The following is a 27,029-nucleotide window of genomic DNA, read 5'->3' as shown; positions in this document are numbered from 1 at the left end:
GGGTTGAGCAGGATCCATCTTCTCAGGCTAATTTGGAACCGGTTTTTATAGTCGGGGGAATACCATCCACATGACGCAGTACTAAAAATGGCGTTAATTTGCGGAGGCTGACCGGGGTCTGTTTGTCCGCGGTGGCGTAGCAGTAGGTGCGACCACACGTTCTGCCGTCGGATATGCGAGGGCCTGCCGTTTACAAACAACAGCAAGGTCACCCACAGCGGCCTCTGTCTGTGTTAGGCGCGTACTGTAACTTCACAGGTAAGCTGAGATTGAATGTAAGCTACTCTCCTTATTCCTCCATTACCAGCAATCCTCACAGGAAACGTCAAGCTACAATGCTCGTATAATACATAAATATAGAAAATAGAAAATATAATCTGAAGGTGCCTAAACAAGGCGAAACGCGTCGTTGAAAAAAAAACTAAAATTGCAACCAAGACTGTTTGCTGTTATGCCACATATTAACTGGAAGAATTTATACATAAATAAACCTTCCTGAAGCAGAGGTATAACTGTCACTACGTGAAGGTAAACATGCGAGCAACTAAATACGTCTTTCATTGGTGAAGTGGATGAAAACCTCTGTTGGAACAAGGGATACTAAAAAAAAAAACTCCGTTCGAACAGGCCTCGGAAGGTCAACATCACCGACCGACCGCCGCGTCATCCTCATCGACAGGCGGCACTGGATGCGGATGTGAAGGGGCACGTGGTCAGCACACCGCTCAACCGGCTGTTTTCAGTTTTCGTGTCCGGAGGCGTAACTTCTCAGTCTAGTAGCTCCTCGATTGGCTTCATAAGGAATGAGTGCACCCCGCTTGCCAACAGCGCTCGGCAGACCCCGAAGGTCACCCATCCAAGTGCTAGCCAAGCCCGACGGCGCTTATCTTCGGTGATCTGCGGTAGTGCCATTGCCCAAATAAAACGCAAGCTACTGAACAAGTATGTGAAACAAGATAAATAAACTAGATAAAAATAAGCTCAGAAAATACGCCACTATTAAATAGAATTTCTTCAGATAGAGGAACTGTGGAATCGATGTGAAACTAAAAACACTTAAAATATAATTTCGAAGTATTACTATAGATGGTTCAGGAATTAAGGCCATGCAATGACAGCTAAAATCAAAATTACCAGATAGTGTGGTGGTTTCCTGGAATCGTTCGAAAATAGAACGTAATAAATGAAATCATCCGGCTCATCTAGCTTTTCAAAATCAGTTTTTTATTTAATTGTACAACAAAAGAAGTGTCTCCAAACAGAATGCTGAACAGGGTAGCTAGTGGAAGAAAAAAAGAGGTTGATCACCCGATACTTTAACATAGGACCTGTTCGTTATTGAAAGAAAACAATATTCTTGAACGTTCAAGAACTGTTATCTGATACTACCGATCTTAAGAGAGAGAACTTTTTACATAGACTTTCTAAGCAGGCTTTCTCGGGATAGTTAATTCTCAAGCGTCTGCCATTTCACTTTCTCCACCATCTCTGTGACACTCAAGTCAAACAAACCCGTTACAATTCGCAATGCCTGTGTTTCTAAACGATCGGTATCCCCTGTTAGTCATATTTGGTACTGCTGCCGTACATTTGAGCAGTATTCTAGGATATGGGTCCCACGAGTGTTTCGTAAGCTCTTTGTAGACTGGTTGTGTTTCTGTAGTATTCTGTCAACGAACCGAAGTCTGGCACCTGTTTTTCTCATGACTGAATTTAAGTGATCATTCCATCTGATATTCACACCCACAGTTAGACACAGGCATTCGTACGAGTTGACTGGTTTTTTTGATTTCTTGACATTGTAATCGCTGGACGCTGTGTTTCTTTCGTTTTGTGGAGCACGATCCGTACATTCATGAGCATTTAAAGCAAGTTGCCACTGTTGCTTAACAGATCCAGATTTCTCTCTCGTCAGCAATATGTTACTAACAAGAATGACTACTTGCATGAACACTGGGTTCATTCGGCCAAGTGTGACACCGATCTGTCATGTTTGCAAGTGGTTGCGACTGACTGATATAACAGATAAGTGAATTTAACCAGGTTTGGAACACCTGAGACATTAATTAATTAATAAAGCAATGCGTTTCAGTGTCAATAGAACGCGCCTTTTCTCCAGTGTTACGTGGGTCCAGTATATCCTGCCAGAGAATGTGATTACCATTACTAAGAAGCTAACACAGAGGTCTTCCTGTACAGACAGGAGGAATTAACTAGGTACCGGTACCTTTTGTTAAGTAGTTGTTGAATGGAGTACTCTCATTGAAAGTCTGTAGTTATCAGGGTTAAAACGCAGATAGCGAATAGTTAACTGCAAATTTTACGTAATCCATACTGCAGTTCTAAGAATCGAAGGACATGGAAGGGCGATGTAACTGAGAATGGACCGAGATAGTGTTGAAACCTATCCCCAAAGTTTTGCGTATGTGTATAGATCAAACGTAAAAAATTAAAGCAAGTAAGAAATAATATCTAAGTTTCGCAGGTGAATGACAAAATACTTGAAAAATAAATTGATCGCAATGGATAGTGTCCTGAAAATATACAAGTGAAACGGAATAACACAACTGTTTGAACTAAATCAGTAATTGCAGTGCAATTAGATTAAGAAATGATACACAAAACGCAGGAGACAACTTTAACTATTTCAGCAGCCATATAACCGATGAAAACAGAAGTAAAAAAAGGGTAAAATGCAAACTTGTACTTAATCTGTAACGATGTTTGTGTCTCGAAAGTTAAAATATAGGCACAGCCACGCACACAGCATAAGTACCAATTTGGCCCATTTGTAAGGTACTTATTCTCATCATCTAAAAATCTTCTCACAAAAATCTTCATTCCTTGGAAAATATTTCCAACGTCCATCCGTACAAATGTCTCAGAGTAATGCCATTATTATGTGAAGGTAAAAGAAAAACGTAAGCACACACAAAAGTCAACAAAAATTTCGTGGTGACCATGTCTTCTTAGGGCAACGGCCTTGCCGCAGTAGATACAACGTTTCCCGTGAGATCACCGAAGCTAAGCGCTGTCTGGCGTGGCCGGTACTTGGATGGGTGACCATCCAGCCGCCATGCGCTGTTGCCATTTTTCGGGGTGCACTCAGCCTCATGATGTCAATTGAGGAGATACTCGACCGAATAGTAGCGGCTCCGGTCAAAGACAACCATCATAGCGACCGGGAGAGTGGTGTGCTGACCGCACGCCCCTCCTAACCGCATCCTCAACTGAGGATGACACGACGGTCGGATGGTCCCGATGCGCCACTTGTGCCCTGAAGACGGAGCGTATGTCTTCTTAGAACGTAACCTGTCAACAGCCGTACTTCAGCAAAAGTAAATCAGTATTCGGTCAGCGTATACTGATTTATTTCTTCTGAGGCACATGTGCTGACGCGCTACGTTTTAAGAAGAGCGCTAGGTGAAAGGTGGCAAGCCTGCCGGCTAGCCTCTTACATTTATTCGCCTTTACAGTTTACAGTGTTGTGTCCTAGACGGACATAGTTTTGTTGACACTGTTTTCAGTTACGCACGCGTTGACAGACCACTGTTTAGATGTATCTGTCCGCAAGCACATCCAACAAGTTGCTGTACAACTTTAGTCAACTATCGCAGTGCAATAAAGTGTATAGTTCTGTGTCACTAATTTGCTTGCGCTATCACAGTTCCTCCGTCCACCTCGGTGCACCTAAACCTAATAAGACGTGTGCGAGGCATTCCACCCAGACGACGTACGCACTTCAGAACGTATTTCTGACTAAAATGCGATTCTGGTTGCAGGTATTTGTTAATCATGCCATTTGCGTTCTTGTTGTGATATTTCCATAGGAACTTTGACCCCCTAACACATTTTTATAACCGATGACCACGCTGTCTGGTCTCCTTCCCCAAACCAACCAACCAACCAACCACATTTTTATATCTCACCGAGAAGTGAAGAACCAGTTTTCATAGCTTTAAATTTTTTTTAATATAACGAAATATTTTCTTACAAATTTTCTTTTTCTTGGGGCCTGAATTTCCGAATACTATGAAAGAGGTATCTTTTTTAATTTTTAACAAAGAAACAGAATACAAATTTTCACAGATTTATCTTTGAAAATATTTCCATAACGAACTAATTTCATAAAAGTTTTCATCTCTTTATATATACTGAGATGATATCTGTTCTATAGGACATTTCCGAAAGAACAGATACCATCTTATATATATATATATATATATATATATATATATATATATATAGTTAAGGCTCACCGGCCAGTTGACCATCTTCTTCTACTTCTGTGCGAATGCGCAAACAGTGCCCGAACTCTTACGGGAATCGGCAACGCGCCACGAGTAATGAGTATAATGGGCGGGGGCACTAAGAATGTAGTGCGGGACAATACGTTGAGAATGTGGGTTTCGCAGGAGGCGCGCCAGAGATAAATTCCTGCAGTCGCGCTATCCTCTGTGTCCTCGGTGGTTCAGATGGATTGAGTGCGGCTCTCGCAGCCGAGCGAAGCGGACGTGCGGTGAGTGCTCTCCGCTGGCAGAGAGGGCCCGCGCGCCTTGTTTACTTTCTTCGGCCGACACTAACGTGACGCCGTAGCGCTCCAAGACCATGGCAAACCAGTACAGAAGATCAACCTTGAAATTCACATTTCGGAACGACTTTACCCGACCAAAGGCGCTCGAAGTCGAACGTTTTTTAAAAGAGGAAGCCAAGATCCCGGCTGCCGACATTGTCGGCATTCACTTTTCGATCGTCAGTAGCACGGTCTATGTAAAGCTCATAAACGAAACTACTTGCGACAAGGTGCTTCGATAGATGAAACAAGAACTCCGCTTCTGCCACGCAGATGGAAATGTTGGCAACGTCGAGGTGGGCCATGCCACAATGGGACTGCGGACTATACGCATATTCGAACTTCCATTTGAACTCCCGGCGGCAGAAGTTGTAGCGGCGCTCCGCCCCTACGGCACGGTACACGAACACGTGGCTGAAAAATGGACCCAGTTTAAGACGTATCCAGTACTCAATGGAGTACGCCAAGTGCGCATAGATCTCCAACGACACGTGCCATCCTATCTACAGATAGGTGGATGCCGGGCCATAGTTATTTATGACGGCCAACCGAAGACGTGCTCCGGATGCGGTAAGGAAGGTCACCTTCGTTCCGAGTGCCTCCAGCGTCGGATCACACAACTCCCATCGAAGGACGTTGCACCACCAGCGGCGAAGACTATTCTACCCGTTACTTACGCGGCGGCGCTCACGACGTTCTCCACACAACAGACACGGCCGACCGCTTCAGCGGTACAAGAATCACTTTCCACGGACAAAGACCTGGATGATCCGCCGACCTGGCCAGTGGTGGAAAATAGCACTACGACTCTGGAGCTACCGAACGCGACAGACATTGACGCCAGTAAGATGGCAATTGATTCCCTTATTGTACCGACCGAAGCGTTTGTTCCGGCGGAGCATGAGTCAGTGCCGTCTTCTGACAATGAAGGCCACGTACGGAAACAGCGATCACCGAAACGCCGAAAGCGGCGTCGTTGGACCGTGTCGGAACACAGCGGTTCGCATTCGGCCGGGGAAGAACGACTGACCACTCAAGAAGCCAGCCGCGAAGCTGAAGCTGTTTCCACTGACTCCAACCTTGCAGAACAGACAGAAAAACGTGCAGCTTTCGACCATCGGCCTATTGACAGAAACATTGAGCAGCGGGAAGGTACCAGTGCAGGTAGCGAAGTCGCCCGGTCCCTTGCTATCAAACATTCTGAGGCTATGGACCATGAACAGACATCCGCGCCCGCTTCATGGGCCGAGGACGCTGAGACACAAGATCCCGACCCGCGGCCAGCTGAGGCGCCGCCGGATCATGCAGCATAAGCAGCACAAGGAGGACCGCGTTCGGCGGATGGTGACATCACTTCCGATGTTTGCTTCTCTCCACCTTCACCATGGATAACCTCGCCCAAACAACTCGTTGCCAGGCTTACCGCCTGGCGACAATGAATATCAACATGATCAGTTCTCCTGTCAAGATCCAACTTTTGAAAGAAACCATACGAGCCATGGGGGTTGACTTTGCTTTCCTACAAGAAGCGAAAACGACTGCACTCCCGCACTTTTACGGGTACACCACACATGTGACGCCCGGTAGCCCTGCAGATACCGGAGTGGCAATATTAGTGCGTGAAGGTATTGAAGTTACCGACGTCACGTTTCTTCCCTCCGCTCGAGGAATAGCATTTACGGCACTCAACACCCGATTCATTAATGTTTACGCGCCGTCGGGTACCACAAGACGTCACGACCGCGCCAGATTCTACTCCACAGATGTCGCTCCCCTTTTCCTAGGACGATACGACCACAGCGTCTTCGCTGGCGATTTTAATTGCGTACTTCACCCCAAGGACCAAATCCCACATTACACGCCTTGTCAGGAACTGGGTGCGATGATCCAAGAACTTCACTTGTGCGACACGTGGGAAAAAGTCCACGGTAACCACTCTGGCCACACTCATCTTACCAGTCATTCGGCAAGCCGACTCGACCGCATATATGTGTCACAAGATCTCACACAAGGTGTGGTGGACGCCGAACTATGGCCTCAGGCCTATTCTGATCACAGTGCCTATATCTGCACTATACACCTACGCCCCCAGCAAGTCTGGCGCAGCAATGGCTTTTGGAAGCTCAACATAACTCATCTCCAGGACCTGGATTGCCGTCGGCAAGTTGCAGCAACGTGGACTGACTGTGAACGCCGCCACCCTCGATACGCCTCGACCCTGGAGTGGTGGCTCCTCTGTGCCAAACCAGCAATCCGTAGGACACTTATGCAATATGGCAAGGACGTGACTGCGTGGCATCGACAGACCCTCGATTTTTACTACGCGACTCTCAGGGACCTCGACGCCTTACCCCCTTCCCCGGAGAGACAACATGATCAAAGCAGAATCAAGGCTCACATACTATCATTGACGAAGCGCCGACTAGAAGGTGCAGTCGTCCGCTCGCGACGGCACGACCGAACGTTTGCGGAGGAACCCACTATGCACCACGTTGTGGCGGATAAGCGCCGACAACGCCAACACTTAATCACACAACTCAGGACACATGAAGGTCGCTTATGTACGACCCAAGCAACCATAGTAAAGGCGATGGAGGATCATTTTCGTCATCTTTACAAGGAAAGAATCGTCGATGACGAGGCCACTACTGAAGTGTTACAGCAGGTAACACGTACTATCGACGAGGCTACTGTGAATGCACTAACAGAGGAAATCTCACTCGAAGAAGTCGAAGACACCGTGGACAAAGGTGCGGCCAATAAGTCTCCTGGACCTGATGGATTGCCCATCGAATTCTACCGGACTTTCCGTGACATCATGATGCCTCGCTGGGTTATAATGTTCCGCGAACTTACGTCTCCAGACTGTGTTGTGCCGCCAGCGTTTGTAGAAGGACTTCTCATACCGGTACACAAGCCAGGTGGAGGGCTATCGATTAACGACTATCGGCCGCTTACAATGCTGAACGCCGATTACAAGATTTTCACCAGGATTATGGCGAGCCGTATTAAGACGACTTTGCCGATGATCCTCGCTCCTGAACAGACGTCGCAGGGGGGAGAAGCCAACATACACATGGCCACCGGTGACTGCAGGGATTTAATAGCAATCGCTTCTGCGTGCCGTCTGAGAGCGGCGATCGTCTCCGTAGATTTCAACCGCGCCTTTGATAGAGTGCACCACAACTTCCTCCTACGAGTGATGGACTGTATGGGATTCCCCCCGGGCCTCATCGACACCCTACGGCGTCTTTGGACCGCAGCCAGCTCACACGTCCAGGTCAATGGAAGGACGGTAGGACCAGTATCCATTAAGAGGTCTCTACGACAGGGTTGTCCCCTTTCTACCTACCTTTATGCCATCGCACTCGAGCCACTCCTAGGGGGCCTTAACCACCGCCTATCTGGCATCACGCTGCGGGACGTCACCTTTCGCTATAGGACATACGCTGACGACCTGCTACTGCTGGTTCGTTCCAATGACGAAGTTCAAAGCGTACTAACCTGGATTGAGCGATACGGACAGGCCGCCGGCAGTCTTCTGAACATCAACAAGTCGGCGGCGTTGGATATTGGGCGAGGTCTCGGACCGGAAGCCCTCGCTCCCCTCCCACCAGTTTCTGATCTGCGATATTTGGGAATCACGTTCAAGAAAGATGTACGTAAAACAGCTGCAGCAAACTACCGACGGTTATTACAGATCATACGCGCAATGGTGCGACAGAACCTGCTCCGGGACTTGAACCAGCTACAACGTGTTGAATACCTGAACCTCTACGTGGCATCAAAACTCAATCACGTTGCACAAGTCCTCCCACTACCGCTGCAGATAGGTCGCCGGCTTCAAGCGGCCCTCAGTTACTACGTTTCCGCAGGTCATATCTTTAAAGTACGATACGACACTCTTACCCTCCCAGTGCACAAAGGAGGGCTGGGATTGGTCAACGTCAGGGCGAGAGCAGCTAGCCTTTACATGAGCAACATGAGGAAACGATGGAAAAGTCAATATACCTCTCTCACGGGTCGTTTACTACAGGTTCTGATGCCAGTCTCTAACGTACCGCCGGTGTCGGTTGCGCACGTCGCACCACAGCTCTCCCATGTGTCGACCTTCATTCTTGATTACAGCTATGTCAGCTTGAACCTCTCCGCCACGCGTCCACCAAAGGCGAAAGATTTTTACACCAACCTTCTGCGTGCTGTTCCCCATAACGTGGTGGAAAACAAGTACCCTACGGTTCACTGGCCAAGAGTGTGGAAAACGATACACCACAACTTTCTGTCCTCCACGGTGCGTTCGAAGTGGTATCAGATCGCCAACAAAAAATATGCCACACTACAGCGACTTCACACTATTGGACTGGCAGACTCCCCTTATTGCCCAGATTGTCACGTTTTGGATACTGATGAACATCGTTTTACTTGCGCATCATCGTCAGGAGTTTGGCGACTAACACAGAAGATATTGGCTTGTTACCTCCGGGTCACACCTGATATGATTGACCCTCAGATACTACTGTGTCCCGATGGAACTTACTTTCCGGCTGCAAAATATCATGCGCTTACATGGTTCAAAGGACTTACAGTCGCCTACATCTTTCGCGACGGAGAGAAAGAGCAGCTTGATTACTGGTGGTTCCTGCAAAATGCTCACAATGCCCTCGAACGCACACCGAAATACCGTACGCTCTTCGCAAATTATTTACGCAGCGTTTTCGTTAACCCCCCACTCAGCTGGGGAGTGCCGAGCTGCGGTTAATGTTCTGTGCCGCATCACACAAACGGCTGAACGTTCTGCCTTGTCAGCCATGAGCGAAGGAAGAGACAAGCTGCTGCAGGGATGCTGTTTTCCTTGAGGCACTACCGAAGCTGAATGCCTCCGTTGCAGATGCCCTTCAAAGGCGCAATTGGAGATATCAGATAACGATGACGAGGCTCCAAGTGGAACCAGTTACATTATTGAAGAACCTTTTAGTTGGAATTACATCAGTGATTTATGTTTTTATTTCTAGATTACTCTTTTATGCCACCTTTGTTGTTGTAACACTTACTTGTAACACTTACTTACTAGAATTCACATGTAACAAAAAAAAAAGTGGCAAAGTATAGCCCTAACCTTGATTTCCCATATTTCCCCTGATATATAGGCAGCTCTCTGAGGTGGGTTTACTCAGGAGCCAACGCCTGAAGTGGATCAGATTTTTTTTGTTATAGGATGAAAAGTGGCGGTGGCACTTAGGGGTTTTTTTAGTTCCATTTTCCTAAAGGGCTTTTAAGGGAAATTACTTTATAAAAAAAAATAAAAAAAAATAAAAAAAGGGGACTGAAAAAAAAATAAAAAAACGAAAAAAAAAACAAAAAAGGGGGTAGCGTCTTTGATAAAAAAAAAAGAAAAGAAAAAAAAACAAAAAAAAAGGGGGTATGATTCCTGCTTTGGGTGCAGGAGGTCCCGGGTTCAAATCCCGGCTGAGCCCCCCAATTTTATATATATATATATATATATATATATATATATATATATATATATATATATAAAAAGAAAGAAAGAAAAAAAACAATAAAAAAAAAGATGGATAGAGCGTCTGCCATGTACGCACAAGATCCCGGGTTCGAGTCCCGGTCGGGACACACATTTTCATCTGCCCCCGTTGACGTATGTCAACGCCTGTAAGCAGCTAAGGGTGTTCATTCCATTGTATTTTCATCTCTTGTTTAACTTCCTTAGGAGGTTGAATATCCGGGAACACTGAAAACGATATTTTACTTTTTTCTAATCGAGAAGTCAAACACCAATATTCAGAGGTGCAGCTCTGTAAATGCTTCAGTTGTTCTCTAATAATGGAACATTTTCAAAAAAAATTTCATCCACTATTTTACCCACTTAGACGCTGAATTTCCGAAAACGCTGAAACACGCATTCTTTCTTTATTTCTGACTGAGAAACCAAACACCAGTTTTCATACTTCCAGTTTAGACATTTCTTCAACAGTGACATTTCGCAAAAAGCCTTTCATACTCAATTTCACCCCCGTAGTAGTGGCATTTAGAACAATCGCTTCTTAAACACACTGGACTCGCATTCGGGAGGACGACTGTTCAATCCCGCGTCGGGCCATCCTGATTTATGTTTTCAGTGATTTCCCTAAATCGCTCCAGGCAAATGCCGGGATGGTTCCTTTGAAAGGGCACGGCCTACTTCCTTCCCCGTCCTTTCCTAATCCGATCAGACCGATGATCTCACTGTCTGGTCTCCTCTCCCAAACAACTCCAACCCTTCTTAAACAATGCTTACAGTATAAGATCAAAAACCTCTCCAAATTTCAAGTTTATGTCCTTAGCTGTTTTGGCTGGGAGTGGACGTTAGTGAATCAGTGTGACCCTACTCCAGCCCCTTAGGGTTGAATTCCCAAAAACGGTGAAGTGCGTATTTTTTTATATCCAGTCAAGAAGCCAGATGCAATTTTTCGTAGACTTAGCTCTAAAAATGCTTTCATAATGAAATATTTTCATAAAACATCTATCCCCTTTGGCATCCCTTTAGAGGATGAATTTCCAAAAACACTGAAATATATTTTTTTACTTGTAAGTGAAAAGTGAAAGACCAGCTTTCATAGATGTAGCATTAAAAATACTTCAGTAGTTCTTTCATAATGTTTGTATTAAAAAAACTTTCACCTACTATTTCATTGCCATAAGGGTTAAATTTCTATCTATCCGTCGCCTAGTGGCATCGCATTTTACATCACTTGAAACATCACTTAGCACTGACTTGTACCCCATTCTTTTTGACTCACTACACACACTCGTTGTGCTAGCTGGACTCAAGTGACATCCAGTGAATATTCTACGTTTGACATCACTGAGCTGTCCTTACCTATTCGTCCAGATGCTACTACTATTCTATTGACAACGCAACACTTCGCCAACTCTTTTTATACCGGTGAGTCTATCTCTCGTGACATTTAGTGCTTAACTCCGCAATACAAAGAACTGTCCGGATACTTTTGATCAGATAATGTACACTACTGGCCATTAAAATTGCTACACCAAGAAGAAATGCAGGAGATAAACGGGTATTCATTGGACAAATATATGATACTAGAACTGACATATGATTACATTTTCACGGAATTTGGGTGCATAGATCTTGAGAAATCAGTACCCAGAACAACCACCTCTGGCCGGGCCTTGATATGCCTGGGCATTCTGTGAAACAGAGCTTGGATGGCGTTTACAGATACAGCTGCCCATGCAGCTTCAACACGATACCACAGTTCATGAAGAGTAGTGACTGGCGTATTGTGACGAGAGCCACCATTGACCAGACGTTTTCAGTTGGTAACAGATCTGGAGAATGTGCTGGCCAGGGCAGCAGTCGGACATTTTCTGTATCCATAAAGGCCTGCACAGGACCTGCAACATGCGCTCGTGCATTATTCTGCTGAAATGTAGGGTTTCGCAGGGATCGAATGAAGGGCAGAGCCACGGGTCGTAACACATCTGAAATGTAACGTCCACTGTTAAAAGTGCCGTCAATGCGAACAAGAGGTGACCAAGACGTCTCACCCCATACCATCACACTGGGTGGTACGCCAGTGTGGGGGTGACGAATACACGTTTCCAATGTGCGTTCACCGCGATGTCGCCAAACACGGATGCGACCATGATGATGCTGTAAATAGAACCTGCATTCATCCGAAAAAATTACTTATTGCCATTCGTGGACCTGAGTTCGTCGTTGAGTACACCATCGCAGGCGCTCCTGCATGTGATGCAGCGTCAAGGATAACAGCCATTGTCTCCGAGCTGATAGTCGATGCTGCTGCAAAAGTCGTCGAACTGTTCGTGCAGATGGTTGTTGACGTCCCAAACGTCCCAATCTGTTGACTCAAGGATCGAGACGTGGTTACACGATCCGTTACAGCCATGCGGATAAGATGGCTGTCATCTCGACTGCTAATGATACGAGGCCGTTGGGATCCAGCACGGCGTTCCGTATTACCCTCCTGAACCCACCGATTCCATATTCTGCTAACAGTCATTGGATCTCAACCAACGCGAGCAGCAATGTCGCGATACGATAAACCTCAATCGCGATAGGATACAATCCGACCTTTATCGAAGTCGGAAACGTGATGGTACGCATTTCTCCTCCTTACACGAGGCATCACAACAACGTTTCACCAGGCAACGCCGGTCAACTGCTGTTTGTGTATGAGAAATCGGTTGGATACTTTCCTCATGTCAGTACGTTATAGGTGTCGCCACCAGCGCCAACCTTGTGTGGATGCTCTGTAAAGCTAATCAGTTGTATATCACAGCATCGTCTTCCTGTCCGTTTAATTTCGCATCTGTAGCACGTCATCTTCGTGGTGTAGCAATTTTAATGGCCCGTAGTGTATTGTTGTGGAAACCGTTATTTGCGACGCCTTGACATGTTGCTTCCTCCACATGGGTAAGTTGATTATATCGTGCTGCATGCATTACAGTTTGTACTTTGGTGCAGCCACATAATGCCCGAGAGGCAGATATTAGCTATAGTTGGAGTCACAAACGATGGCGGTCGAGTTTAGGCTTGTTCGGTGCAACTACGTCACGCATTATCCGACAGCCAATAAGCATTCAGTACCGTTCTGAGCGCTCTGCTATGAATGTCATAAACAAAGCAAGTATTATATTCGTATATGCTCATGGCGAGTCCTATATTGAATATTTATCCTATCTGTTCCTTGTTGTCATGGCGGACGGTAGTGATAACCGACAAATTCTACATAAACAAGTGAGCGACACAATTTGAAGAATGCACGAAGAATGCATAATACGCATTCTGCAACTATCGCTTGCAAACGGTAACACAACGCAACCCCGTCCGTCTCTCCATACGCGCGGACCGCCATCGCTCCTGGATCGGACTATAGCAGCTTAACTACGAAATAAAGTGATTATTTCTGAATACAGGAACATCCTACTTCACTTGAAGTTTTGCGTTGTGTGTGTGGCTGAGCCTGGTACATTTTAGCTTTCAAGTCACTAGCTCATATCCTGCCACCGATAAATCTGAGGCTTATGTTATGTTAACCGGGGACCTAGAAACGACGGAGAGGCACCGTCTCCGCCGCAGCCGCAGTGGTCCACAACCCCACGACGACTACCGTAGTCCACTTCACCCCTTCGCCACCCCCACACCGAACCCAGGGTTATTGGGCGGTTCGGCTCCCGGTAGACCCCCTAGGGAACGTCTCTCACCAGACCAGTGTAACCCCTATGTTTGCGTGGTAGAGTAATGGTGGTGTACGCGTACGAGGAGAACTAGTTCGCGCAGCAATCGCCGACAAAGTGTAGCTGACGCGGAATAAGGGGAACCAGCCGAGGCAGATGGAAAACCGCCTAAAAACCATCCACAGACTGGCCGGGTCACCGGACCTCGACACAAATCCGCCGGGCGGATTCGTGCCGGGGACCGGCGCTCCTTCCCAATCTGAGGCTTATTTCAGCTGCGAGCCCTGGCCGCCTGTCTTGACCTTCAGAGCTGCTGCGTCCTCCTGTCGGGTAGCCGCACCTCGGCCGCAGCCGTCGTCCCTTCTGGGAGTGAAAGCGCTCTCTATAAGGCGACTCAGGGGGGAGTCAGTTTCTCGAACAGCATGCCATGTGTCGATAACTGGAAAACCCGAGTGCGGAAGTAACCACCTCTAAGCCTTAGACAGGCTACACTGTTCCTCACCAACACGTCTCCGCATTGCCTGAGAAATACCTTCTGTTCGACGACTTTCTGTCTGGACCAGTCGAGCAACGGGGCAGGGCACTCGCACTTTGGCTATAACCACCTTGTTAGGTCGTCAGTTTCCTCATGCGGTGTTTACACTAAAGTATCAAAAGTTACGGGAATGACATGTGCACACTTATTAGTTGGTACTACTTGTCATATAGTGTACAGGTCAATCTCAACTGGTAAGTCATAAACGACTAATCAAACACTAAGGAGAAAAATTTCACAAACTTATTTCACACAAACAATTTACATGAGGCACTCGCTGGTAACCTGCGCACATTTATATATTAAATTAAGCACACGTAATATAATTATTGGATTGTATGAAAGGGACAGCCGGCCGGTGTGGCCGGGCGGTTCTAGGCGCTTCAGTCTGGAACCCCGAGAGAACTACGGTCGCAGGTTCGAACTCTTGTCTCGGACATGGATATATGTGATGTCCTTAGGTTAGTTAGGTTTAAGTAGTTCTAAGTTCTAGGGGGCTGATGACCTCAGGTGTTAAGTCCCATAGTGCTCAGAGCGATTTGAACCATGAAAGGGACAATAAATAAAACAAAAAACTTAAGGGCGCCGATTATCAAATCATTCATACAATATAGCATCAAAAAATTAGCTAAAAGCTCATTATTAGATCAGGCGTAGCAAACCATTAAGGTAGTTTAAGACCTCCAATAAGATAACATCAAAGATTTAATAACTGACAGAGTCCAAATAAAGGCAGTTAAATTACAATCCACAATACCAATGCCAGAATCCGACGAAGAACTTAGACCTCATCTTGCAAAACCTCATTCACAAGCTGGAATGAACATATTAACAATCGGCACTGGTCGTAACAGGGCGTTCCACCAAATTTAAACTGTTATAATACACTGAAAAGCCAAAGATACAGGTACACCTGTGTAATATAGTGTAGTGCCGCAACACGTCGTAGCATGGACTCAACTAATGTCTGGAGTAGTGCTGGAGGGAACTGATACCATGAATCCTGCAAGACTGTCCACAAATCCGTAAGAGTACGAGGGGGTGGAGATCTCTTCTCAATAGCATGTTGCAACGCATCCCAGAGGTCCTCAATAATGTTCATTTCTGAGGAGTTTGGTGGCGAGCAGAAGTGTTTACTGGACGTGTGACGTGTCGCGAGTCCGTCGCAATGCACGATGGACATGAATGGATGCAAGTGATCAGAAAGGATAGTTACGTACGTGTCACCTGTGAGAGTCGTATCTAGACATACCAGAGGTCCCATATCACTCCAACTCCACACGCCCCCTACCGTTACAGAGCTTCCACTAGCTTGAACACTCCCCTGTTGACATGCAGGGTCCTTGGATTCATGGCACTGTGTCCATACCCGTACATGTCCATCCGCTCGATACAATTTGAAACTAGACTAGTCCTGACATTCACAGTACACTCGTAAAATGGTAGTGCGAGAAAATCCCAACTTCACCACTACTTCGTAGACGATGTGTCCCATCGCTCGCGCCCTGACTATAACACTATGTTCAGACTCACTTAAATTTTGATAACCTGCCATTGTAGCAGCAATAATCGATCAGACAACTGCGCCAGACATTTTTTTTTTTTGTTTTTATATAGGCGTTGCCGACCACAGCGCTGTATTCCGCCTCTTTACATATCTCTGTATTTGAATACGCATGCCTGTAGCAGTTCCTTTGGCGCTTCAGTGTAGAACAATTAGGCTTACATCTCTAAAACAGAAAATTACCACTAATACCATGACTGACTTCTAATGTGGACTATTCATGGGATGTCACTGGTATAATACACCCAGAAAGGTGTCACGGGCACGTGATGCGGTATCTAAAGTATGTAGGCGGAGCAGACACCTGCGCATCACCCTATCGAATACATGGACTGGAAATGGGGAAATGAACTGAGAAAAGAGCCACTGAAAAAAGAGACCTCAACAAAGAGTAGATTATTATTACGCAGAGTCTCTAAACGAATATCTCGAATACGCCGAAACCAGTGGAATATTCATGTGCTACTGTCATTATTTACGGAAAGAGATAGGAGGACAGTGAAACTACCACCAAGCGCTGAATGGTTCGACGTCCACGACTCTTCACAGAACGTTATGTTCGGAGGCTTGTCAGCTCTGTAAAGCAGGATAGAGGAGCAGCGCGGGGTAGCCAAGCGGTCTCCGGCGTCTTGTCACGGTCCTGGCGGCTGGCCCCGTCGAAGGTTCAAGTCCTCCCTCGTGCATGGGTGTGTGTGTGTGTGTGTGTGTGTGTGTGTGTGTGTGTGTGTGTGTGTGTGTGTGTGTGTGTGTGTGTTATCCTTAGCGTAAGTTAGTTTAAGTTAGATTAAGTGGAGTGGAAGCTTGAAGAACGATGACTTCAGCAGTTTGGTCCCATAAGACCTTACCACAAAATAGATGATAAACTTCCTGGCAAAATGAGATTTTCACTCTGCAGCAGAGTGTGCGCTGATATGAAACTTCCTGATAGATTAAAACTGTGTGACTGGCCAAGACTCGAACTCGGGACCTTTGCCTTTCGCGGGCAAGTGCTCTAATGGCAGAAGTAAAGCTGTGAGGACAGGTATTTAGTCATGCTTGGGTAGCTCAGCTGATAGAGCACTTGCCCGCGAAAGGCAAAGGTCCCGAGTTCGAGTCTCGGCCCGGCACGCAGAAGTTTCATATCAGCGCACACTCCACTGCAGGGCTCCACTGAAGAGTGAAAATCTCATTCTGGAAACATCCCCCAGTCTGTGGCTAAGCCATTTCTCCGCAATATCCTTTCTTTCAGGAGTGCTAGTTCTGCAAGGTTCGCAGGAGAGCTTCTGTAAAGTTTGGAAGGTAGGAGACGAGATACTGGCAGAAGTAAAGGTGTGGGACGTGGCGTGAGTCGTGCTTGGGGAGCTCAGTTGGTAGAGCACTTGCCCGCGAAACGCAAAGGTCCCGAGTTCGAGACTCGGTCCGGCACACAGTTTTAATCTGCCAGGAAGTTTCAACTTCCTAGCAGATTAAAACTAGGTGCTAGACCAAGACTCGTACTCGGGACCTTTGCCTTTCGCAGGCAAGTGCTCTACCGAATGAGCTACCCAAGCATGACTAAATACCTGTCCTCACAGCTTCAGTTCGGCAATACCTCGTCTCCTATTTTCCAAACTTCAAAGAACCTCTCCAGCAGATCTAGCAGAACGAGCTCTCCTGGAAGAAAGTATATTGCGGAGACATGGCTTAGCCATAGCTTGGGGGATGCTTACAGAAATAGTTTTTCACTCTGCAGTGGAGTGTGCGCTGATATGAAACTTCCTGGAAGATTAAATCTGTATGCCTGATCGAGACTCTAACTCGGGACCGTGTCCCGAATTCGTGTCTCAGCCCGGCACACGCTGCAGAGTGAAAATGATCTGTGGCATCTCTGCCGAAACAGCTCAATGCTAAGGCTCGCACAAGTATTTTGGGACCCACCGTCCATCGCACGTTGTTGAACATGCAGACCACCCCCTACGTGTTCACATGTTGACCCAAAGACATCGTCAACTACAACTGCAAAGAGCTCGGGACCATCGGGATTCGACCATCGATCTTCAGGTGAATCATATTTTTGGTACACTAGGTCGCTGGTCGTCACCACAAACGCCATCGTCGAGGTGAATGGCGGCTCGAAACGTGTAGCGCACCACGTACGTACGCTAGTGGAGGTAATATTATGATACTGGAGACATTCTCCTGCGCTTCCATGGGATCTGTGATAGTAATCGAAGACACGCTGACAGCTATGAGCCACTTGCATCCCTTCTCGTTTGATGTCTTCCCGACGACCATGTCACGTTTCAGCAGTATAACTGTCTGTGTCTCGGAGCCAAACCCGTGCTACAGTGGTTTGAAGAGCATTATAATGAACTCACGCTGATGCCTCGTCGACGAAATTCGCCTGATGGTAATCAAATGGAACTTACCTGAGTCGCTGTCTGACGCCGTCACCGCCTACGGAAATCAGCGGCCCATTACTTACGTGAATTACATGACCTGAGCGTAAACAACTAATACTACATACCTCCACAAACCTACCAACAAACTGTCCGATCTCTGATATGCAGAATCACTGTTGCATTTCGTTCCAAATACGGACAAACAACCCATTAAGCTTTTGGCTCACCATCGTATGGAGAACGATGCCGATGCACAATGGGTAATTGGTAACGAGTGATATGCAGTGTTGAATCACGCTGTACCCTGTGACAATCAGAGGGAAGTTTATGGGTTTCATAATGTTCAAATGTGTGTTAAATCGTATGGGACATAACTGCTAAGGTCATCAGTCCCTAAGCTTACGTACTACTTAACCTAAATTATCCTAATGAGAAACACACACACCCATGACCGAGTGAGGACTCGAACCTCCGCCGAGACCAGCCGCTCAGTCCATGACTGCAGCGCCTTAGACTATATGGGTTTGGTGATTGCCTGTAGAATGCTACCTGCCATCATTGGCAACTCTTTCGTGGTTAATGTGTGGTTCCCTTTTTGTGCTTTAGAAAACTCGAAACGCAGAAGGATATGAAAAGATTTCCCGGATTATGTGCTGTATCCAGGATAGGGACGGTTCAGATACGATGGTTTCATAAGAATGTCAGTGCATCCTACCAAAGCAGCGTCCTGAAATAGACTGGCCAGCCCAATTTTGCGACCTGAACCTAATCTAAAACATTGGGATGAGCTACAACGTCCACTTTGCTCCAGGCCTCAGTGCCCAATATCACTACTTTCTTTGGTTTCGGCTTTTGAGAAAAAATGGGTTGCCATTCTTCCACAGACATTCGGACTCCTCACTGAAAGTGTCCTCTGTTTTCAAACCGTCATAAAGGAGAGGGGTGAACACATTCCACATTAATATGTGCTAATAAGCGTCCAGACCCTTCTGATTAGATAATGCAGCTGACAGTGGGTCAACATCGACTGCCTTCAGATCCATCTGGATATCTCCCAGCGATTGTACTTACCTTTTTCGGGACCCGTTTATGATTTGGAAGAATTTCCTGGTTAATTTGTCCGTTATAGCTACCGAAGTTGTACTGTATTTGACATGCAGCGCAAATCAAAGCAGGAATTTCCACCAGGGAGTAAAATTCTTCTGAAATGTTGCTCTGCCAACTGAGCGAAGTAAGCACCGCTATCGACCCTCCCCCAAATCTTCATTTCAACTGGAAACTCTCTCCCAATTTCCGAAATTCACAAAAGTACTCCTGGAAGAAAAGACATTGCGTTTGGGGAGAAATGGCTTAGCCAAGGCCTGTAATGTTGTTTATAGAATGAATTTTCGATCTGTAGTGGAGTGCCGGCTGATTCGAAATTTCCTAGCAGAATAAAACTGTTCGGCAGACCGTAAATTGAACCTGAGACCTGTGCCTTTCGTGGGGAAGTGCTCTAGCTTCCTCCCCCCCCCCCCCCTCCCATCACCCCCGCCCCTTCACTCTTCCACGGCCAGCCACAACTTCACTTCCGCCAGTAACAGCTCAGTGCTTCCTTCCAAACTCTGTAATGGAATACGCTGGTGCACATGCTCTAGGACAGGCACTGGCAAACACGATAGCCTACGCTCGTCCTCGACACGCAGATTGGGTCTCGCCCGGCAGTGACCTTAAGCGGCTGACGGGAACAGCTCGCGACTGGTTCCGCTAGCTGCGTCGGTCGCTGAACTCGTCCTGTCTCACTTCTCCTTTTGCCAAACCACAACTCACGCAAGTAGACGGGCAACAATTTTCTGAGTCACGTTTAGCCAAAATCGTTATCCCGTCCCAAAAAAAAATTGTGCGCCGCGCTAGAAGTGGTATGCTGTAACAGAACGGCACCCTACGTCAGCAATGATCCGTACAACTCACGGGCACATGCAAATACCCGCGCACGTGCGCCTACACCTACCCAGAGGCCTCACCTTAAAATCTAGGGGGCACGAGACACATATTATAAACTCCCGTAACGGCTGCGTTTTTTTGCTATTCTGCGTTCCCAGAAAATCAAATCAACAGAATGAAATCGGAAGTAACAAGAAGTAACATTGTACATAAAAACGGAGACAAAAATATTTGAGAGACAAGATTACTTGGCACAGCTTATAAATTTTGTACAAGAATTTTAAAGACTAAAAATACCAGCAGAAGAACAGGCCGAAGTTAAAAAGGGACGGTCGACAACAGATGCAGTTTTTGTTGCACGACAGATTACCGAAAAGCAGAAGGAGTTCAACAAAGAGACACACACTGCTCATAAACATTTCGCAATGGTTGGTGGTTGGAGGAATGTTATGGAGAATAATGGAGCACAGAGGTCACAGATTACATCTCGTATCAATTATTAAAAGTCTGCAGAAAGAAAGATCAGTAATTTTAGATCCAAAGGCTTATTAACAGAATCGATACAACTAAATGAGACAAGGCTGTAGTTTATCTCCAATGCTCTCAGTATTTACACTGAGGATGCAATTCTCGAATAGAATTCTTTGATGAACACTGCGGTAGAACTAAACACTTCGATAAAGCTAAAATCACACCTATATACGGAAGATTTTACAATCATTTTTCGAGAGAACCATTTAAAAAAGGAATTTGTGGGCGAAATAGAACTTGTGCAGAATATAATATGTAAATACCTTCTAGTAAATCTAAGTCAATGACATTTCGCGTAAACTATTCTTTGAGAACTAAGATAACAGTTGATGAAAAAACTATTCAGTAGGCAAAATATTTTAAACCTCGAATATAAAATACTGTGTGAAAACGAAGATGACATACAGATTTATAAGTATCTGTGGAACAAGTAATAGAACTTTAAAATGTAAAATGTGAAAATAAACCCTACTGAAATTTTGCAAAACAGATTGCCAACCCTGTAACATGGAAGCGAATTTTAAGTATTGAATACAAGATGTAAAAGAAAGAAAAAATACAAGGAATAGGAATGACTTTTATAAGAGTTGCGTAGAGATGCAAAAGAATAGATAAAATACGAAAAGAAGAAATTCGAATCAAATGGGAGAACAGATCGTGGCTGACCAAGAAAAATGTACGAACCGTAAAAGGCCCCATTTGGGCTAATAGGGAAGTGCAGAAGAAGAACATTATTTCATAATAAACCGTAAGAGACCACTCTTGTCATCATTTTTGTTGGAAATCTTCTTTGCCGCTTTGAGTCTCAACACTATTTGCCTGGCTGTGTAACATAACGGCTCAGATATTAAATATTAACATAAGCGACGCAGATTAATATCATAGCTGAAGTCATTGCCACAAGTGAGACCTTATCATTGCACTTCCGGTTGCAACTTATAATCATCAAAGCATAAGCACAAGTCCAGAACTTAGATAACTTTTAAAAACGCTATTTTTCGTGTTTGAATCTACCGGCTAATCCACAGAGACGAATTTCACCTTTCGGGAGACAGCGCTCATTAATTTACATTGCTTTCAACAATCACTGAGTTCCAAGTTACTTAACTGAGAAAGTCTCCAAGAACAGAATTTTACTCTGTAAAATATTACCTTACATTACCCCATTGTCATCTAACGATAGCAGAATTTAGCATTACAGAGATTTCAGGTAATTTCAGCAGCAACTATGACACCAGTTACAACGTTAGCTCACAGGAACTATGAGAGGCATAAATAACATACACGGGAACTAAAATAAATTCACGTTCATTAACATATTCCTATCGGTACTACATTACGATCATTATACTCGGTGCAAAAATACCACACTTGATAGAAGCATTTCTCAAATATGACTCATGTATACTGGTACCTCAGCTTGTATGTATTTCATAAACAACATTTTTTACACCATGAGCTGCGCTTCAGAAGCATTTATTTACCAGACCGGTAATTGGGCAATCAGTGCGTCATCAATGGCACAAACAGAGCGCGTTTACATTCAACATCACGTCTATCAGATGTAAGATCTCTGCAGTATATAGTTCGCTGAAAATGTGGACAAGTGATATCGTATTTCAAACACGACTGTCAAAAGAAACTAGCTTTTCAAAACACGATATCTCGTTAACGACTCGCACTAGAATCCTCAAACAAACACCACTAATATTCTAATTTACACTACTATTCATTTGTTTATGACAGTAGACACTGCTACATTAAAAAAGTGTATATTTGCACAACAAATATTATTACAGTCTGGTTATTGGCATACAATACGAGCCCTTGACTATCTATCCATTCCGTGAAATCCGCATCTCAACTGCACTTCCCATTTCCGCAATATTTGCGGTGCAAGTTTTAGATGCTTCATCCTATGTAAAATTACCTATCATTTACGCACTGCCTACAATACTTTTTTTTTAATTTTTAAACGGGCTGGTTTGACATTTGTCATGGTATTGATATTTTTTTCAGGATAAACCTAAGTCCAGGTTTTTTGCCTGTTCTTTTCATAGTTTGTTTTCCTCTCTTGCTGTCTTTTCCTGGAGAGAATTTTCACACCTCCAGCGCGTTACAACGATGGATGTAGTTTCAAAAACCCTCTCCTGTAAGATTCCCATTCTCGCCTTTACATTGTTAATTCTTCACAGCCTTCTCCCATGAATCTCAGTTTTGAAGCTTAGAACGAGAGTTGGTTTAAGGTTTGATTATTTCTTTGTTCTTCAAATTTGCACTCCAGTTTCCACCAAAAAAGCAAGCAAACCATTTGATCAACTGAACTGCAAGCTTTCTTGGAATCCATCAATCGCTGGACAAAATCCTCAAGCAAGTAATTTTTGAATATTGTTCACACAGACAAGATCTGAAGCTACGAAAGATTTTAGTTTTCTTCACCACTTTAGTACTAACAAGCAAGATTTACAAAAGTAAAGCCAAACATATCGGATGTACCAACGATTATTGTCCGACGGAACCGACTAGGAAATCTTTCTGATTGGCATCTCGGAAAACACTCTTCAATCTTGGGTCTTTCCAAGAACTCTTCCTTGTTTGAAAGTTTCCAAAGAATTCTATTCCGCCCTGAGAGAGGCTGAAGGAATACCTCAAGGAGAATAATGGAACCGCTTTGGAAGCAGACATTACTGGAAAGATTTCTGGTGTGATGATTTAGAGACCCTCGCGGTATTACCATTTAAGAATGCTTACGTATAGGGCTATTATCCATTGGATCACCAGATCGAAGTCCCATTGGACAATGGCGTTAAAAATCTTAGCGGAGCTTAATATACTATTTTTAGAAATATTACAAGCGGTAGTGCACTGACTTACCAGTCTTTTACAGAGGTCAGCGTTCATCTTCAGTATTGCAGTGTCTTGACTTACCCGTTCTGCTACAACCAGCCTACCACAAGGGTTCAAAGCGAAACGATGACGTATAGTTAAAATTTGTGTTGCTTTTCCACTGACATTTCATCTGTAGTCACAGTACATATCACATGTGAGAAAATCCTTAATTCCCGCAGAAACCTACTTAATCTTCTCGTTATCCCCCAAGTATTACTAGTTATAATACTGACACAGATTTTGTGACAAAATATGGACGAAAAACCTGTTTTAATTAATGATGTTAACCTCGAGACAAGTGCTGTCTGCAGTTTGATAGACACATTATGCAATACTTCTGAAGGTTACGAATTAATTTTCACAAGTACGCTCCAGAACCAGTATCTCCTACATTAATAACTTCGGAAGTATGTAGACAAAAGAAACTCGTTTATAGAATTACACACTAGTAATTGCACAAAATCTTATGCAAGTTATTGAGTCACTGCTTTTTGTAATGTGAATAATGAGTGTCGATCAATAAAGTATCCGTATATGAAGCGAAACGAAAACTGCTGCTTGCCACTACTTTTCTAAATGACCTTCAGTGATTTCACCTTACTAACATTGTCTCGTCTCTTGTATAGGATCTCCTGGAAGCTTATAGGTTATCAGTTGAGTGATTACCGCAAAGTTACCCTCACATAGAAATTAAGTGATAAGGCGAACAGCACCTCGAAGATACTTTTGAGCTTCAGAGTGACTAATTAAAAATTTCCCTGATAACAATTTACGGTCTGCGTGTGCTGGCACATTTTCGTGGATAAATATAAAAGTTGAAAACATTTCAGTGCTTCCCTGTCATATAGTTAGTTTCATGTTCCGTGGATCATTAGCCCGATAAATCGTAACTATGTGGAACAAGTCGTTTTATATTCGCGTAGCATATTATGTTGTAAACATTGTCTACAAGCTGTTCATTTACATGTGTTTTTTGTTTGTTAAGAAAACATACAGATACGAATTAGTAATTCCGAGCCATCACCTTTTACACATAACAATAATAGAAATTCTTCTGCAAAATAGGAGTTGTCAAGGAGAAAGTTCTTCAGTTCCTCTCCAAATTTTGCATTGCTCTCTTCCAGACATTTTACATCAGAGCGTAAATGATAATAATTTTTAGTTGCAGTATTGTACACCCCTTTTAGTGCTAAAGTCAATCTTAATGTGACGTAATGAATGTCATTTTTTCTTCTAGTGTTGCATTTGTATACACTGTTGTTCCCTTTCAACTGCGGCGGATTATTTACACACAAAAAAACAAAAAAACTTGAGGGAATAAATATACTGTACTGTAGTGTTCAAACTGCTGTCTCCTTGAACAGACGTCTACAAGATGATCGTAGGTGAGCACGACATATTATTCTTACATCACGTTTCAGAGCAATTTAGACTTTTTTTCCTCGATGGTGAGTTCTCCCCAGATAATTATTCTACATGACTTTATTGAATGAAAATATCAAATGCGCCTGAACTGTTTTAGGAATTCCAAAATGTACTTTCTTCAGTTTAAATGCTCGTCAGTATGGACATCTAAGAATTTTGAAATGTGCACTCTATGTATTATTTCCTCACCATGTGTTGCACTTGCCATTGCTGTAGTACCTCTAGATTTGCAGAAATGAATAAGTTGTATCGCTTTAAAACTGAGAGTAAGACCAATCACGGAAAACAAGTCAATGATACTTATAAGAATTTTGGTTACTATTTCTTCTGTTGCTGCCTGACAGCTAGGAATGAGTACAATACTAGTGTCATCCTCAAAAGCAACTGATTTTGCATGTCGCTTATTAGACAGAATACCGTTTACGTGTGTGAACAACAGCGGACCTATGATTGAGCCCACAATCGAGGTAATCTCCCCTGACTACACTGGTTGAATTACCAACTACAACATCCAGAATGTTTTTGGTTAGGTATGAAATTGCGCATAGATTGGCTATAACATCAATCCCATGAAAGATCAGGTAATCCAAGAGAATATTGTACTTCACACAGTCAGATGCCTTAGATAGGTCGCATAAAATGATATCCGGAGCTATTTTTTGTATTTAATGCTACTAAAATTTGGCGAGTGAACATGTAACAGGCATTCTCAGTAGACCAACTCTTTACAAATTAGAACTGTGATTCACTGAGGACATAATTGATGCTCAGGTGGGATATTAGACTAGAATATATCCCTTCTCAAAAATTTTGGAAAATGTTGCTAATGAAACTAGTCGGTAATTACTGAAATATCTCCTATGACCTTTCTCATAGAGGGGTTTAACAATGGCATATTTCAATCTCTCTGGAAAAATCCCTTGAGCTACTGATGAATTATATGTTTCCTACAAGGCAGGTCTTATTATATGGGAACAAATCTTTAGCACTCTGTTGTAAATACCATATTTTTGAGAGAATATATAATTTTCTTAGCGTCTTAAATTCAGCGTTATTCAGGGCAGTTTTAGGAGTTATAGATGGTTCTAGTGTTGATTTGGCTTCATGTCGAAACTTCTGCAGATAAACTGAGTTTAAAACAAAATCGTAATCTTTCTACCTGTATTTTCGTAGCGATGGATCTGTTCCTTTAAGATTTAATGAATTCTCATTTTGTTTCACTATCATGATAATGGGTCAAGGTTTTAATTAATGTAATAAATGTTATCTATGTTTTCTCCTTGAGTATCTGAACCATTTGACAATACTCTCAATGACATCTTCGAGGCCAAAGATACATTGTACGGTATAAGAAATGTCTAATCATAATGTATTACATTTCTCTCCATGTGACATTCTTGAAAATATTGGTTGGAATTTTTGGCCTAATCCTTATCAGTATAGCCGCACTGACCCCGTTAATCGTCTTTACACATCAACCAATACACTGCACTATTTAAGTTAGCTAAAATCGCTTTCTCTTTGCATGGAGCATTCATCCCATCTGTTTACATTCCTGTGTCAGCGTCTTTGTTACACGAAGACGCTGCAAATATTCTGTTTTATCTTCACTTGTCACCGCTTCGCTATGAATGCTTCACTAAGACTAGTTTTTAGCAGAATTAGCAGACTTCATTCTTCATGCTCTATATGTACGATAAAGAAAGATAATCTTCATACATGTGGAACAAGACAACGTATACATTAAAGAAAGACTAGAATATCACAGAAACGTAAGTTGTATACTCCATTAACAAGAAAACTTCCTCTACATTGCTATAATACTATTCAAGCTAAATCTGATAGAGAAAATAAGGAAGAAACCTTGTTCTCTGGAAAAAAAACTGCTATCTCGTCAGTTATACTGCTATTTGTCTGTTTTTCGCAGCTTCATATTTACTTTATGACAACGGTATTGAAAAAAATCATCTTTAAGGAATGAATCCTCTTTTGAGTACAATACTACTAGTG

General features: G+C 44.0%; 1 protein-coding gene across 1 annotated transcript in view; it reads left to right on the top strand.

Moving 5' to 3' along the window:
* LOC126278108 (ATP-binding cassette sub-family G member 1) overlaps positions 1-27,029 on the top strand; it is a 463,862-nt gene that overhangs the window by 333,930 nt on the left and 102,903 nt on the right. The gene's annotated exons all lie outside the window — the stretch shown is intronic.

The sequence above is a fragment of the Schistocerca gregaria genome, chromosome 6 (assembly GCF_023897955.1).
Source record: "Schistocerca gregaria isolate iqSchGreg1 chromosome 6, iqSchGreg1.2, whole genome shotgun sequence".
Taxonomy (NCBI): domain Eukaryota; kingdom Metazoa; phylum Arthropoda; class Insecta; order Orthoptera; family Acrididae; genus Schistocerca; species Schistocerca gregaria.
Note: the sequence above shows the minus strand (reverse complement) of the source record. Positions and strands in the feature narration are given on the sequence as shown.